At 42.5% G+C, this 14,754-nt stretch overlaps 1 protein-coding gene across 1 annotated transcript in view; it reads left to right on the top strand.

Annotated features, from left to right (window-relative positions):
* The first annotated feature begins 5,903 nt into the window (after positions 1 to 5,903).
* The window catches only part of LOC120018075 (SPRY domain-containing SOCS box protein 4-like), a 57,397-nt gene continuing 48,546 nt past the window's right edge, over positions 5,904 to 14,754 (top strand). Inside the window, exon 1 of the mRNA XM_038961040.1 lies at positions 5,904 to 6,171. The gene's annotated coding sequence lies outside the window, so the exon portion shown is untranslated. The remainder of the gene's footprint in view (positions 6,172 to 14,754) is intronic.

Here is a 14,754-nt window from a genome sequence, read left to right as displayed (position 1 = left end):
CTTGCTTTGGCAATGTAAACATGTGTTTCTCATGCCAATAAAAGTATTTGAATTGAGAGAGAGAGAGAGAGAGAGAGAGAGAGAGAGAGAGAGAGAGAGAGAGAGAGAGAGAGAGAGAGAGAGAGAGAGAGAGAGAGAGAGAGAGAGACAGAGAGAGAGAGACAGAGAGAGAGAGAGAGAGAGAGAGACAGAGAGAGAGAGAGAGAGAGAGAGAGAGAGAGAGAGAGAGTTAAAGCTAGATAAGGGAGAGCACCATACTGAGAAGTGTGTTTTATATTTATCTGCATGTGGGGTATAGTATCTACTGTCTGGCTAACTGGAGTAGACATCTACAAAAACATCTGTTTTTATCATTCCGCTGCTACCTCAATATGACTAGAATGAACAACACCTCCAATACACACAAACAGTACCAATAGTATGATGGGCCAGTCTCAATGCCACAACTTTAACACATATTGTATACTCAATGTCCGAGCCCCTACCCCTTGTCATTTAGTCCTAAAAGAAATGGATATGTGTTATTAGCATAGTAGTAGATCCACTTATCCCGTCTTCAGGCCAGGTAGGATGTTCCGCGGACTATCCAATCCTCTCAAAATTACTATAGTACTTTGAGGTAGTGGCTAGGACTTTGTTTCGAATTTGGCATCAGACATACACAGTAACACCACAACACCCCTGCAAAAACAGATGCAGCAAGCTGCTAAGCCTGTATCCTCATTTCAGAAAAGAAGGGAGGGGGCAGAGAGAGAGAGAGAGAGTGAGGAGGAAGAATGAGAGAGAGACTGTTGTTTGTTGTTTTCCCATCGTAGTCTTGGGGATTATATCAAACAGGCTTAGTAGATGACTCTTAGGGGCTTGTGTTTTTGTTCTCTTGGCTAAATAAAGAAACGATTATTCGGCACATCTCTGGTGCTGTGCATACTCAGAGGACTAACTCACCCTTCCTACTCTCAAATGTATCATTTATGTCAATCTCTCCCCATCTCCCTCTATCCTTTACTGTCACTTCTCATTGCCTGCCTGTCTCTCTGAATCCCTGCTCTACTCCCCCTCTATCACTTTTCCAGCATTGCAGAGGCACCTCCCATCTTGCAGAGAAATAACTTGTGGGAGAGGGAGGCTGAGTGTAAGAGGACAAGGGGAAACAGCAGTCTTAGATAAACCCAGGGGAATCTCCCATCGTCCTCTACTTCAGCAACACGCAGATGACTGCTCTGGGAAGGTGAGCCACTTGAAGTAGACGTTACTCGAAAGCACAGGTCAACAACCAGCTTCCTCTCCCCCTAATCCTAATCCTTAACGACCAGCTTCCTCTCCCCCTAATCCTTAACGACCAGCTTCCCCTTCCCCTAATCCTAACCATTAACCACCAGCTTCCCCTTCCCCTAATCCTAACCATTAACGACCAGCTTCCCCGTCCCCTAATCCTAACCATTAACGACCAGCTTCCCCGTCCCCTAATCCTAATCCTTAACGACCAGCTTCCCTTTACCCTAATCCTAATCATTAGGTGGAAAACTACCAAACCTGACCTCAGATAAGTATCTGGAGACAACTTTATCCTATGTCAGGTGCAGTGGCTCATAATAATGGCTGGAATGGAGTGTAATGGCTGGAATGGAGTGTATGGAATGGTATCAAACATGAACCATTCCATTCACTCCATTCCGGCCATTATTATGAACCGTCCTCGACTCAGCAGCCTCCACTGGTCAGGTGAGTCAGCTACTGCGGCAGAACAGTAAGAATTGTCTGGTAGTCTACATTGGCACTGGCAAAATCCCAGCAAAATAGAGAAACAAAGGCAAAGTTAAGATTCACACAGAAAAGTATTGTTCTGTGGGTGTTCCTTCAGACATCCACTGCTTCTGTTGCCCACTATCTAGGTGAAGACCCCCGCCTCAGCACTGTGTAGGTCTACAAAGAGACACTCACAAAACTTCCCTTGAGCTTTGTCTGAACTCTGGCTAACTCTGCAACCAAACAAGTTTTCATCTGCAAAACCACATCACAGTGGGAGGGTGAAATCAGAGACCCCGAATAAAAATCCATTCCTATTCTTTCTCTCTAGTTCTCTCTCTTCCTTTCTTTCTTTCTTTCTTTCTTTCTTTCTTTCTTTCTTTCTTTCTTTCTTTCTTTCTTTCTTTCTCACTCTCTCACTCTCTCTCACACACACACACACACACACACACACACACACACACACACACACACACACACACACACACACACACACACACACACACACACACACACACACACTTAACTGAAAACAAAACACTGGCCCACATATAAGGGAAAGTGAAAGAAAGTTCAGCACAGCGGAAGCAATACAGGCTGTTACTCATTTTCATGATTTTTAATGAGCAGAAAACTTCATGGTGGCGTTTGACTGTCAATACATGATGATCAAATCAATCTGGTTTAGTGACACCCCAGGGAGGAAATGTCAGAGTGATAAGAGAGAATTAGGAGGAGAAAAGAAAAGGAAGAGCTAATGACAGGCAGATGCAGGCAGAGAGAGAGCAGAGACAGTGAGAGACGTGGGTGTCTATAGACTTGAAGAAGTTTCAGCAAGTGGTGGTGGAAACATTTATGGGAGGCTGGGGTAAAGTATGAAACGATTATGAGAAACACACACACACAGTATATCTGTAGCTCACAGAACACACACACACCGTCTGTCTGGAGCTCACAGAACACACACACCGTCTGTCTGGGGCTCACAGAACACACACACAGTCTGTAGCTTACAGAACACACACACACCGTCTGTCTGGAGCTCACAGAACACACACACAGTCTGTAGCTCACAGAACACACACACAGTCTGTAGCTCACAGAACACACACACAGTCTGTAGCTTACAGAACACACACACAGTCTATAGCTTACAGAACACACACACACAGTATATCTGTAGCTTACAGAACACACAGACACAGTATATCTGTAGCTCACAGAACACACACACCGTCTGTCTGGAGCTCACAGAACACACACACAGTCTGTAGCTTACAGAACACACACACACAGTCTGTAGCTCACAGAACACACACACACCGTCTGTCTGGAGCTCACAGAACACACACACAGTCTGTAGCTTACAGAACACACACACAGTCTGTAGCTCACAGAACACACACACAGTCTGTAGCTTACAGAACACACACACAGTCTGTAGCTCACAGAACACACACACACACCGTCTGTCTGGAGCTCACAGAACACACACACAGTCTGTAGCTTACAGAACACACACACACAGTATATCTGTAGCTTACAGAACACACACACACAGTATATCTGGAGCTCACAGAACACACACACACCGTCTGTCTGGAGCTCACAGAACACACACACCGTCTGTAGCTTACAGAACACACACACAGTCTGTAGCTTACAGAACACACACACACCGTCTGTCTGGAGCTCACAGAACACACACACCGTCTGTAGCTTACAGAACACACACACAGTCTGTAGCTTACAGAACACACACACAGTCTGTAGCTTACAGAACACACACACAGTCTGTAGCTCACAAAACACACACACAGTCTGTAGCTCACAGAACACACACACAGTCTGTAGCTTACAGAACACACACACAGTCTGTAGCTCACAGAACACACACACAGTCTGTAGCTTACAGAACACACACACAGTCTGTAGCTTACAGAACACAAACACAGTCTGTAGCTCACAGAACACACACACAGTCTGTAGCTTACAGAACACACACACAGTCTGTAGCTTACAGAACACACACACAGTCTGTAGCTTACAGAACACACACACAGTCTGTAGCTTACAGAACACACACACAGTCTGTAGCTTACAGCCCCAGCGAGATGGTTGCTCTAAGACATAAACATCCAACTGATGATGATGATTCATAGCCCCACACTCTCTCTGTGTGTGTGTGTGTGTGTGTGTGTGTGTGTGTGTGTGTGTGTGTGTGTGTGTGTGTGTGTGTGTGTGTGTGTGTGTGTGTGTGTGTGAGAGAGAGAGAGAGAGAGAGAGAGAGAGAGAGAGAGAGAGAGAGAGAGAGAGAGAAAGAAAGAAACAGCGAGAGGGAGAGAGAAAGAGAGAATTGACATAGTTCTATGGATCAAATCACAAGGGAAAATAAAAGTGCTGAGCAGACAGCTCTGTTAATGTCAGGTGTCAACAGCAATGAGAACAGATTCATCTGGCAGTCTGACCACACACACACACACACACACACACACACACACACACACACACACACACACACACACACACACACACACACACACACACACACACAAAAACACACACACACACACACACACACACACGGATATGCAGGCTGAGCACAGCATAAGCCTACCCCTGGCACCATTTTAACAATTCTGAGGTGTATGCAGTCAAGAGCTTAGACGTATACCATTGGGCGATCAATGAAAAAAATATAATCAATATTGTTGTACAATGACTTGTGATCAATGGTGATGTTTAGTATTGATTTCAACTCTATGCCTCATTGAAATTGATTTCACGCTATTTCGATATCCTGCCCCTTAGGTTAGAATCTATAGTCCCTAAATCACAACATCTATGTCTACTATCTGGTCTACCTCATGTAGGCCTATCTTACTCTCTGTAGGCCTATTAGGATAAGAGCCTACATGCCTGTATTCAAGGCTATAGCTGTGTAGGCCTTAGCCCTTGATCATGAGTCTAAGTTTCCTTACTTTACACATAAGAGTCATTGGTCGACGGGATCTTCTGTAGGGGAGCTATGTTAAGAGCCGCAACGCTTGGTGCCAACATTAACACGCATCGCTTGCGGGCCTTATCTTTCATATTGTCAAGAAATAATTATCAAAAAACAAAAGGTTAAATTGATACACACCTTTATAGGGTTATGGGGCCATATTTCAATGGTACAGTGCTTGTTTACAGAAAACAGACGGAAGACAGAGTGGACTCAATGTGAAAAAAGCTGTCTGCATGTTCTTCACAAAGAGGGCAACTGATGCTACTAAGCCAGATGTCTATGTGTCTGGGGAGAGGCTCCAGGTGGAATCCCATTTTAAGTACCTTGGCATCATACTTGATTCCAACCTCTCTTTTAAAAAGCAGGTGAGAAAGGTAACTCAAATGACCAAATCTAACCTAGCTCATTTCCAATTCATACAAAATTGTCTGACTACAGAGGTAGCCAAACTGTATTGCAATGCATTGATACTTCCCCACTCAACATACTGGTTGACTAGTTGGGCCCAAGCTTGCTGTACAACATTAAAACACATTGTCTGTCTACAATCAGGCTCTCAAGGTGCTTGATAGAAAGCCCAATAGCCATAATCATTGTTACATCCTCAGAAAACATAAGCTCCTGAGTTGGGGAAATATTGCGCAATATAGCAACAGGTCTTGTATTTAAGATCCTAAATGGCCTGCCCCCCCCCCCCACTTTGTACTTTTGTCAAACATAAAACCCAAACCCACAGCAACAGATCCACGAGGTCTGCCATGAGAGGTGACTGTATAGTTAGTTCCCTTAAACAGAACATGTAAGGTACTTGGACTAAGGAGTAACGTCAGGCTCCTTTAGTCCAATATTGGGCAATGTAGGCCTATGCTATTTAGTAACATTTAGGCTAGTTGCATAGAAAAAGTCATTTCAATCCCTGACCATTTTTTAACTCTCTCTCAACACTTTGACGTGCTGTCAAATTTAGACTAGGATACTTCTTCACTCCCCGAGGTCATTGTTGTGAGCAAAACTAGCTAGTCGAATTATTATATCCTCGCCACGAAAAAGGGCTGACTTTAGGACTGCGGAAAGAAATGGCTCTGCTGTTGCCCTAGCCATCACCTATTGCAGATCCTATCCCTCGAGCGACTTGGCCAATCAGTGCGTATCAGCGACACATGAACGGTGATTTCCACGGAATGGCTCGCGGAACAAAGAAGCCGCCAGTTGCGAATTCCCGTATCGGTAGATAGAGAGAATTCGCCGATAAAACAGCACAGAAGAGTTACGTTAGTAAGGCTTGGTGAAATAAAATGATTATCTTCGACGCAAAATAGAAAAAAGTCCGTTTTTTTATGCTCAAGGAGAGAACTTGGCGTCGTGAGGGCTTTGTCGATCGCGAGGCGAGGCTTTTGGCAACATTGTTACATTGGAACGTAAGTAAAATATGTCTTGCCTGTTTTAATTTTATTGCGTCGAATATAATGTTTGAACACATTCGATAGTGTTGTTCAATATGCTCTCTGTTGTTGATGTTTAGAAAACTTGGCAATGTTCACAACTTTGTCGCACTGGGTTGGGTATGTTTTGTTGTTGTACATGTTGTTTTTATGAAGCTGCAGCAACTCAATAAGCCATTCGTACGAGAAGGCTAATTTAGGACTTTATTGAAATAAAATGACGTCGACTGGGAAGCGAGGCTTGGTAACTTGAGAAGCATAACTTGCCATTGGCATTTACTTGTAATTACATTTTTATTAATTCATCCCACCGTTTACAAGAGCTTGGGAAATAATGACAAAATATTAATAAACTGATTATGATTAGAATGTTTTCGAAACGATATTCTGAAAAGGTTCTGAGTGGCTACAAGCAAATAAACATAATTTCCCCCAAATTATATTATTGACAACATGTAGAATATTCAGGACCTCATTCTGTCAAACTGGGACACGGACTAGGCCACTGTAATGGTTATTACTTACATCAGGAAAGCCATTTTTTGCTTTAAGTATTAGGCCACTGTATTGTAGTCTACTCCTTTGCAGAACTTGCGTGTTGGCTTGCTATTTGATACCCTGCTTTGGACAGTTTCCTATTGTCACAGCTGAATTTACGTCAGTGTAGTCTGTGATTCTACAGACAGGTGGGCAAACAGGAGAGATATTTTACAGCGGGGGTGGGTTTACCAAAACGGACGCCTATTCAAGTGGATCTGTTGCAGTTTATTAGTCATTTTTAAACGGTAAATGCTTTATCTCTTGGAGTGACTGTAACCACACCATCTGCCTGACCTGGCCCTTCCGGGGCACGAACACTGTCCAGATGAAGTGTCTGATGGGATTACCGTGGGATGGACCAGTTAAAGAGCCAGTTATCATATTGATGTGCTTTTCTTTCCTTAATGCGTCTTAGTGGATGGTACATTAAACCTCTTTGTCACCAGAGTAGGCCTTGCTTACTCTTCTGACTAGGCCTACAACTAACCCATTTATATGGAAAACCATTACCAGTTTTTGGTTGTCGCATAGGCCTAATCAATGAATGATCCCATGGGGTGGAAGTATTCAGATCGTTCCTAGTATAGAACCAATCACAGCCCCCACACTCAATTATTAACATCTGGGGTTTGAACCCACGACCTCAGTCATGTCAGGTGACCTATGAACCCTATAGCCACCTGGGTGGGCAACATCCATAGTGCATCATGACCACACTGGAATAGGCACACTGTTGGAAGTAAAACATTTTTTTTTTGACCAAACACACAAGCTATTTCTCTGTGAACAAATTAAGACTTTCAGCATGCTTATAGAGAAGAGCACTCAACATGTACTGCACTGACACAAATGACTAATGATTGGTTGAAATACATTTATAATATCACATTTTATTTATCACATGCGCCGAAAACAACAGGTGTTGTTCACCTTACCGTGAAATGCACACTTGCAAGCCCTTAACCAACAATGCAGTTCAAGAAATAGAGTTGAGAAAATATTTACAAAATAAAAAGTAACACAAAATAACAACAACGAGGCTATGTGCCGGTACCGAGTCAACGTGCGGGTGTACAGGTTAGTCGAGGTAATTTGTACATGTAGGTATGGGTAAAGTGACTATATACATAGATAATAAACAGAGAGTAGGAGCTGTGTAAAAACAAAGGAGTGGGATCAATGATTGCTTGGGGCTAGAAGCTGTTAAGGAGCCTTTTGGACCTAGACTTGGTGCTCTGGTACCGCTTGGTGTGCGGTAGCAGAGAACAGTCTATGACTTGGGTGACTGGTGTCACAATTTTTTGGGCCTTCCTCTGACATTGCCTAGTATATAGGTCCTTGATGGCAGGACGCTTGGCTCAGTGATGTACTGGGCTGTGTACACTACCCTCTAATGCCTTACAGTCAGATGCCGTGTGGTTGTCATACCAGGCGGTGATGCAACTGGTCAGGATACTCTCGATGGTGCAGCTGTAGAACCTTTTGACGATCTGGGGACCCATGCCAAATCTTTTCAGTCTCCTGAAGGGGAAAATGCGTTGTCGTGCCCTCTTCACAACTTTTTTGGCGTGCTTGGATTGTGTGATCTGTACTGTTAGATTTCAGTGCCGCCTTTGATATTATTGACCATAACCTGTTATGGTTTTTCAACCTCAGCTCTGAATCCAGGATATAGCAATCTATCTAATAGAACATTGGGTTTTCTTTAATGGAAGCTTCTCTAATGTTAAACATGGGAAGTGTGGTGTACCGCAGGGCATCTCTCTAGGCCATCTACTCTTTTCTATTTTTACCTATGACCTGCCACTGGCATTAAAGAAAGCCTTTATCCATGTACGGTAATGATTCAACGCTGTAAATAGAGTCATATCATATTAGATGTTTTAAACAACTAGATCTGATTTGCACATATATTAAATGTTAAAATAATGAATAATTTTAGTACAGTGTGTAGTCCAATACTCAAAATAAAAAACAAACATATATTTGATTTCAAACCAGCAACCACAGCTAGTGAAATCACTGTAAGAGTTGCTGTCAGTTTTAGGATGGGTGGCCAGTAATAAACTGGTCCTGAACATCTCTAAAATTAAGAGCAATGTATTTGGTAGAAATCATTCCCTAACTTCTAGACCTCCTTTGAATCTGGTAAGGAATGGTGAGGCTTTTTAGACTAAGTTACTTGCTTTTACTTTAGATTGTTTTTAGTCGGGGACAGTCCTAAACCATTGAATCAATATGTTGACAATCTCGGTCAACTGAAAGTAATCTGTTCTTTTGAACAATCGTTTGGTTGAAATATTTAATTGGGTATTTTTCCACATAGACACACCCTATGTGTTTTAATAAAATCAACTATATGTATTGAGCTTGTCTGATGCTTTAAGCACACTGTTTGATTAAGCTTGCGCTAGTAAACGTGCAACATTGGTTATAACATTCTGGACCCTCAGTTTCCTGTGCCAGTGTGCTCGGGACACACACAGGGTAAGGGGTCATCCGGTAGGCCTATTTTATGACATTTCCACTGGGACAGAGCATTACATTTTTCCCTTTTCATGCTGAGTGGTTATCGAAAGGGAAAGAGCTTGACACCCCCCCCCCCCCCCCCCCCCCCAAGAAAAACAAAACATTTAGGAATTATTGTCAATCACAATGGATGTAAAAACAGACTTTGTTTGAGGTGAAGAAAAGATTACTTTGAGATCTCCACAGCTCATTAGTGGTAGTGCGTTATACATTTATATGCCTACATTTGCGCGCAGGCCAGGAAACCTATAGGCCTACCTCTGTGTAATCGGGTGTGTCTCCACGCAAAAGACAATGACTAAATTGAGAACTCGTGAATGGGATTAAATTAACCAAAACTTGTTTCTCACAAGCATAGTGTTCTCTGCAAACAACATGCCCACTCCGGCAATGAGAAGGGTAAAAGACTGGAATAATAATATATTGAATGCATTAACAGAAAGTACCGTAACCAAACAAACATTGTAGGTTAGGAATTAACGGTAAATGTACTACTGGTGAGATATGTAATGGGGAATTGATAGACCTTAACAATCAAACGCAAACAATTCACACAATGAAGTTGTGAAGCAATGAATTTTCACAAATTAACGGAAGAGAGTGCATTCTGGAGAGAGACGTGCAATTGTGCATTTTAGCCACACTCCTTCTTCTTGGACTGTGCCATCCCCACGGCCTCCGCAATGGATTAGTCTAGGCCTCTGCAATTAATTAGTTCACTGAGATGGGTGTGAATCAGACAGGTGTCTCGTGTGCCATTTAATTAAAAAATATATATATATTGGTACCAGTTAAAAGTTTGGACACACCCACTCATTCAAGGATTTTTCTTTATTTTTACATTTTTTTTTACATTGTAGAATAATAGTGAAGACATCAAAACTATGAAATAACAAATGGAATCATGTAGTAACCAAAAAAGTGTTAAACAAATGAAAATATATTAAAAACTCTTCAAAGTAGCCACCCTTTTCCTTGATGCACACTCTTGGCATTACCTCAACCAGCTTCACGTGGAATGTTTTTCCAATAGTCTTGAAGGAGTTCCCACATATGCTGAGCACTTGTTGGCTGCTTTACCTTCACTCTGCGGTCCAACTCATCCCAAACCATCTCAATTGGGTTGAGGTCGGGTGATTGTGGAGGCCAGGTCATCTGATGCAGCACTCATCACTCTCTTTCTTGGTCAAATAGCCCTTACACAGCCTGGAGGTGTGTTGGGTCATTGTCCTGTTGAAAATCAAATGATGGTCCTACTAAGCGCAAACCAGATGGGATGGTGTATCGCTTGCAGAATACTGTGGTAGCCATGCTGGTTAAGTGTGCCTTGAATTCTAAATAAATCACAGACCGTGTCACCAGCAAAGACCCATCACACCTTCTCCTCCACGCTTCACAGTGGGAACCACACATGCATAGATCATCCGTTCACCAACTGCGTCTCACAAAGACACAGCGGTTGGAACCAAATATCTCAAATTTGGTCTCCTCAGACCAAAGAACAGATTTCCACCGGTCTAACGTCCATTGCTCGTGTTTCTTGGCCTAAGCAAGTCTCTTCTTCTTATTGGTGTCCTTTTAGTAGTGGTTTCTTTGCAGCAATTTGACCATGAAGGCCTGATTCACGCAGTCTCCTCTGAGCAGTTGATGTTGAGATGTCTGTTACTTGAACTCCGTGAAGCATTTATTTGGGCTGCAATTTCTGAGGCTGGTAACGCTAATGAACTTATTGTCTACAGCAGAGGTAACTCTGGGTCTTACTTTCCTATGGCAGTCCTCATGAGAGCCAGTTTCATCATAGTGCTTGATGGTTTTAGGGACTGCACTTGAAGAAAGTTCTTGAAATTTTCTAGATTGACTGACCATGTCTTAAAGTAATGATGGACTGTTTCACTTTGCTTATTTAAGCTGTTCTTGACATAATATGGACTTGGTCTTTTACCAAATAGGGCTATCTTCTGTATACCATCTCTACATTGGCACATCACAACTGATTGGCTCAAAAGCATTAACAAGGAAAGAAATTACACAAATGAACTTTTGACAAGGTACACCTGTTAATTCAAATGCATTCCAAGTGACTTCCTCATGATGCTGGTTGAGAGATTGCCAAGAGTGTGCAAAGCTGTCATCAAGGCAAAGGTGACTATTTTGAAGAATCTAAAATATATTTTGATTTAACTTTTTTTGGCTACTACATGATTCCATATGTGCTATTTTATGGTTTTGATGTCTTCAATATTATTCTACAATGTAGAAAACAGTAAAAATAACGAAAAACCCTTGAATGAATAGGTGTCCAAACTTTTGACTGGTGCTGTGTCTCTCTCTCTCTCTCTCTCTCTCTCTCTCTCTCTCTCTCTCTCTCTCTCTCTCTCTCTCTCTCTCGAGATAAACCAAAAAATCGACCAGTCGACTAATTGGGGTCAGTCCTTCAATGGTTGTAAATCTGGGGAGAGGTCTGTCCGTGATATAGATTCCCTGCTTATTTGACATCGCACTCCACAAAGCAAGTCCTAAAACTTAACTAGTTTTATCTTGATTATTGTCCAGTCACATGGTTTAGTGCTGCAAAGAAGTACCTAGTTAATGCAACCGCTGTGTCAGATTTCAAAAGAACTTTACGGAAAAAGCACACCATGCAATCTGAGACGGTGCTCAGATATAACAACATTTCTCCGCCATGTTGGAGTCAACAGAAAAATGAAATTACATCATAAATATTCCCTTACCTTTGATGATCTTCATCCGAATGCACTCCCAGGAATCCTAGTTCCACAATAAATTGTTGTTTTGTTCGATAATGTCCGGTATTTGTCCAAGTAGCTACTTTTGCTAGCACGTTTAGTTAACATATCCAAACGCTCGCACAGGTCCAGGCAAACTCGGACGAAAACTTCAAAAAGTTATATTACAGGTCGAATAAACTGGTCAAACTAAGTAGAGAATCAATCTTCAGGATGTTATCATATATATCCAATAACGTTCCAACCGGAGAATTCCTTCGTGTCTGTAGAAGTAATGGAACGCAAGGCGATATCATGTGGAATGCGCGTGACCAGGAACTGGCAATCTGCCAGACCACTGACTCATTCCCCTCTCATCCGGCCCCACATCACAGTGTAAGCTTCATTCAACGTTCTACAGACTGTTGTCATCTAGTGGAAGGCGTAGGAAGTGCAAACAGATCCATATCTTACTGGGATTTGAACAGGCAATGAATTGAATATCGACCAGCCTCAGAATTTCCACTTCCTGTTTGGAAGTTTGCCTGCCATATGAGTTCTGTTATACTCACAGACATATTTCAAACAGTTTTAGAAACTTCAGAGTGTTTTCTATCCAATAATAATATGCATATATTAGCATCTGGGACAGAGTAGGAGGCAGTTCAATTTGGGCACGCTTTTCATCCAAAGTGAAAATGCTGCCCCCATCCCTAAAAAGTTAAGCTGCTGCTGGCCCAAAACAGAGCTTCACATTTTGCTCTTCATTGTAATCAGAGGGCTAATATCCAAACTATGCATGCCAGTCTCTCTCTTGGCTAAGAGTTGAGAAAAGACTGACTGCATCACTTCTTGATTTTATAAGAAACATTCATGTGTAGGAAATTCCAAATTGTTGGCGTAGTAAGCTCGCACACAGCACTTTTGACAGTTCCCAGGTCCAGAACAAATTCAAGGGAACACACAATATTATACAGAGCCATTATTGCATTTAATTCCCTTCCATCTTATCTAGTGCAAGTGAACAGCAAACCTGGTTTCAAAAAGCGAACAAAGCTTCACCTCATGGCACGCTTCTCCCCCATATGACCTACTTGTTGTGTGTATGTACTGACACTTATGTGTAACTGATAGATGCACAATACATGTTAATGTTTTAAAATATATGTAAATTATTTGATCTGTAATGTCTTTTTCGTTGTGTCGGACCCCTTTAAGACTAGCTGTTGCCATTGGCTAATGGGGATCCTAATAAAATCAAATGGGCAGAATGTCCTCTCCTGGTCTGAGGATTGACCTCAGAAATCAGGATAGCTTGGATCAGAGCAAAGAAGGATGATTTCTAGACCTACACATTGGGCATTGAGTTTCTTTGTCCATCTGTGTGGATTTACTTTAAACTACATATGAACTAATAATGAGCTGTCTATAAACCCTTTGTGACCCCCTTAAAGGATGTCTTATGTGTATGGAGTGTTAGGTAAAAGCACAGTTTACAGAACACATCTGTCTTATCTTTTAGACTGCTTCTAAGGACAGCCAGTGAGTGGTAGACTTAATTTGAGAGCGTGTGCTAGATCCTGGAAGCAAGATTGTGATGGAACACCTCTCAGCACACCACCCCTGAATACACTATAATGTGACCCGTTTATATTGTGCTGTTTGTTGCATAGCCTACTGTCACATGCAGTACAAACAGGGTGTGCATGTGACTACTGTATTGCAATAAACATCACACACGGGGTTTGTGCTTCCGAAGTGTGTGTTCAATGGAGTGTTGGTGTGTTGAGGGAAACAGAATTGCCTACCCGGTCACAATCCTGCTTCAGCCCACTGTCAGTTGGTGCTAGTGTTGATAGCTATATTGTTTTCACTGTACCCTACCACAAAGTTAGCTAGCTGCGCTGACACTGACAGGACACCCTAACGTTGTTGTGAGCAGGTTATGTGACCATGAATCCGGTTACGCTGCCCCCCTCTGAGTCTCAGTAGGGTGGCTGGTGTGGCTCAGGGCCATCCCGAGAGAGACGTTGGCAGCTTGTTTCAGCTTCTTCCCTGTTTCTGTCACGGAGGGGGAAAAACGCTAAAACTGCATTCAGGGACTGACTGACTCTAGGAGCTTATGACGCAGAAGAAGCAACGTTTCTGAGCTACTTTGATGCATGCGGTTATCGCCATGACAACTCTATTGCTGCTGTGATATTTAGGTAATTTATTGTGACATAAGGTTGCAAATGACTGGCGTGTCACAGACCTCGTGTGGAGCAGAAATCAGTCGTCCCAACAAACCACTGTGGTGACATACAGAATGTATACTGAACAAAAATATGAACGCAACAACTTCATTGATTTTACAGAGTTACAGTTCATATGAGGAAATGTCAATTGAAATTGATCAATCAATCACATTTAAAAAGGGCTTTATAAATACATCAGCTGATATCTCAAAGTGCTGTACAGAAACCCAGCCTAAAACCCCAAACAGCAAGCAATGCAGATGTAGAAGCACGGTGGCTAGGAAAAACTCCTTAGAAAGGCAGGAACTAAGAGAGGAACCAGGCTCTGAGGGGTGGCTTGCCCTCTTCTGGCTGTGCCGGGAGGCAACTATTACAGTGCATGGCCAAGGTTGTGTGTGTGAGAGAGACGAAAACAGCAGGTCCAGGACAAGGTATCACGTCTAGTGAACAGGTCAGGGTTCCTTATCCACAGGCAGAACAATTTAAATGGATTCATTAGTCCTTAATCTATGGAATTCACGACTGGG

Source organism: Salvelinus namaycush, chromosome 23 (genome assembly GCF_016432855.1).
Source record: "Salvelinus namaycush isolate Seneca chromosome 23, SaNama_1.0, whole genome shotgun sequence".
In the NCBI taxonomy this organism is placed as follows: domain Eukaryota; kingdom Metazoa; phylum Chordata; class Actinopteri; order Salmoniformes; family Salmonidae; genus Salvelinus; species Salvelinus namaycush.
Note: the sequence above shows the minus strand (reverse complement) of the source record. Positions and strands in the feature narration are given on the sequence as shown.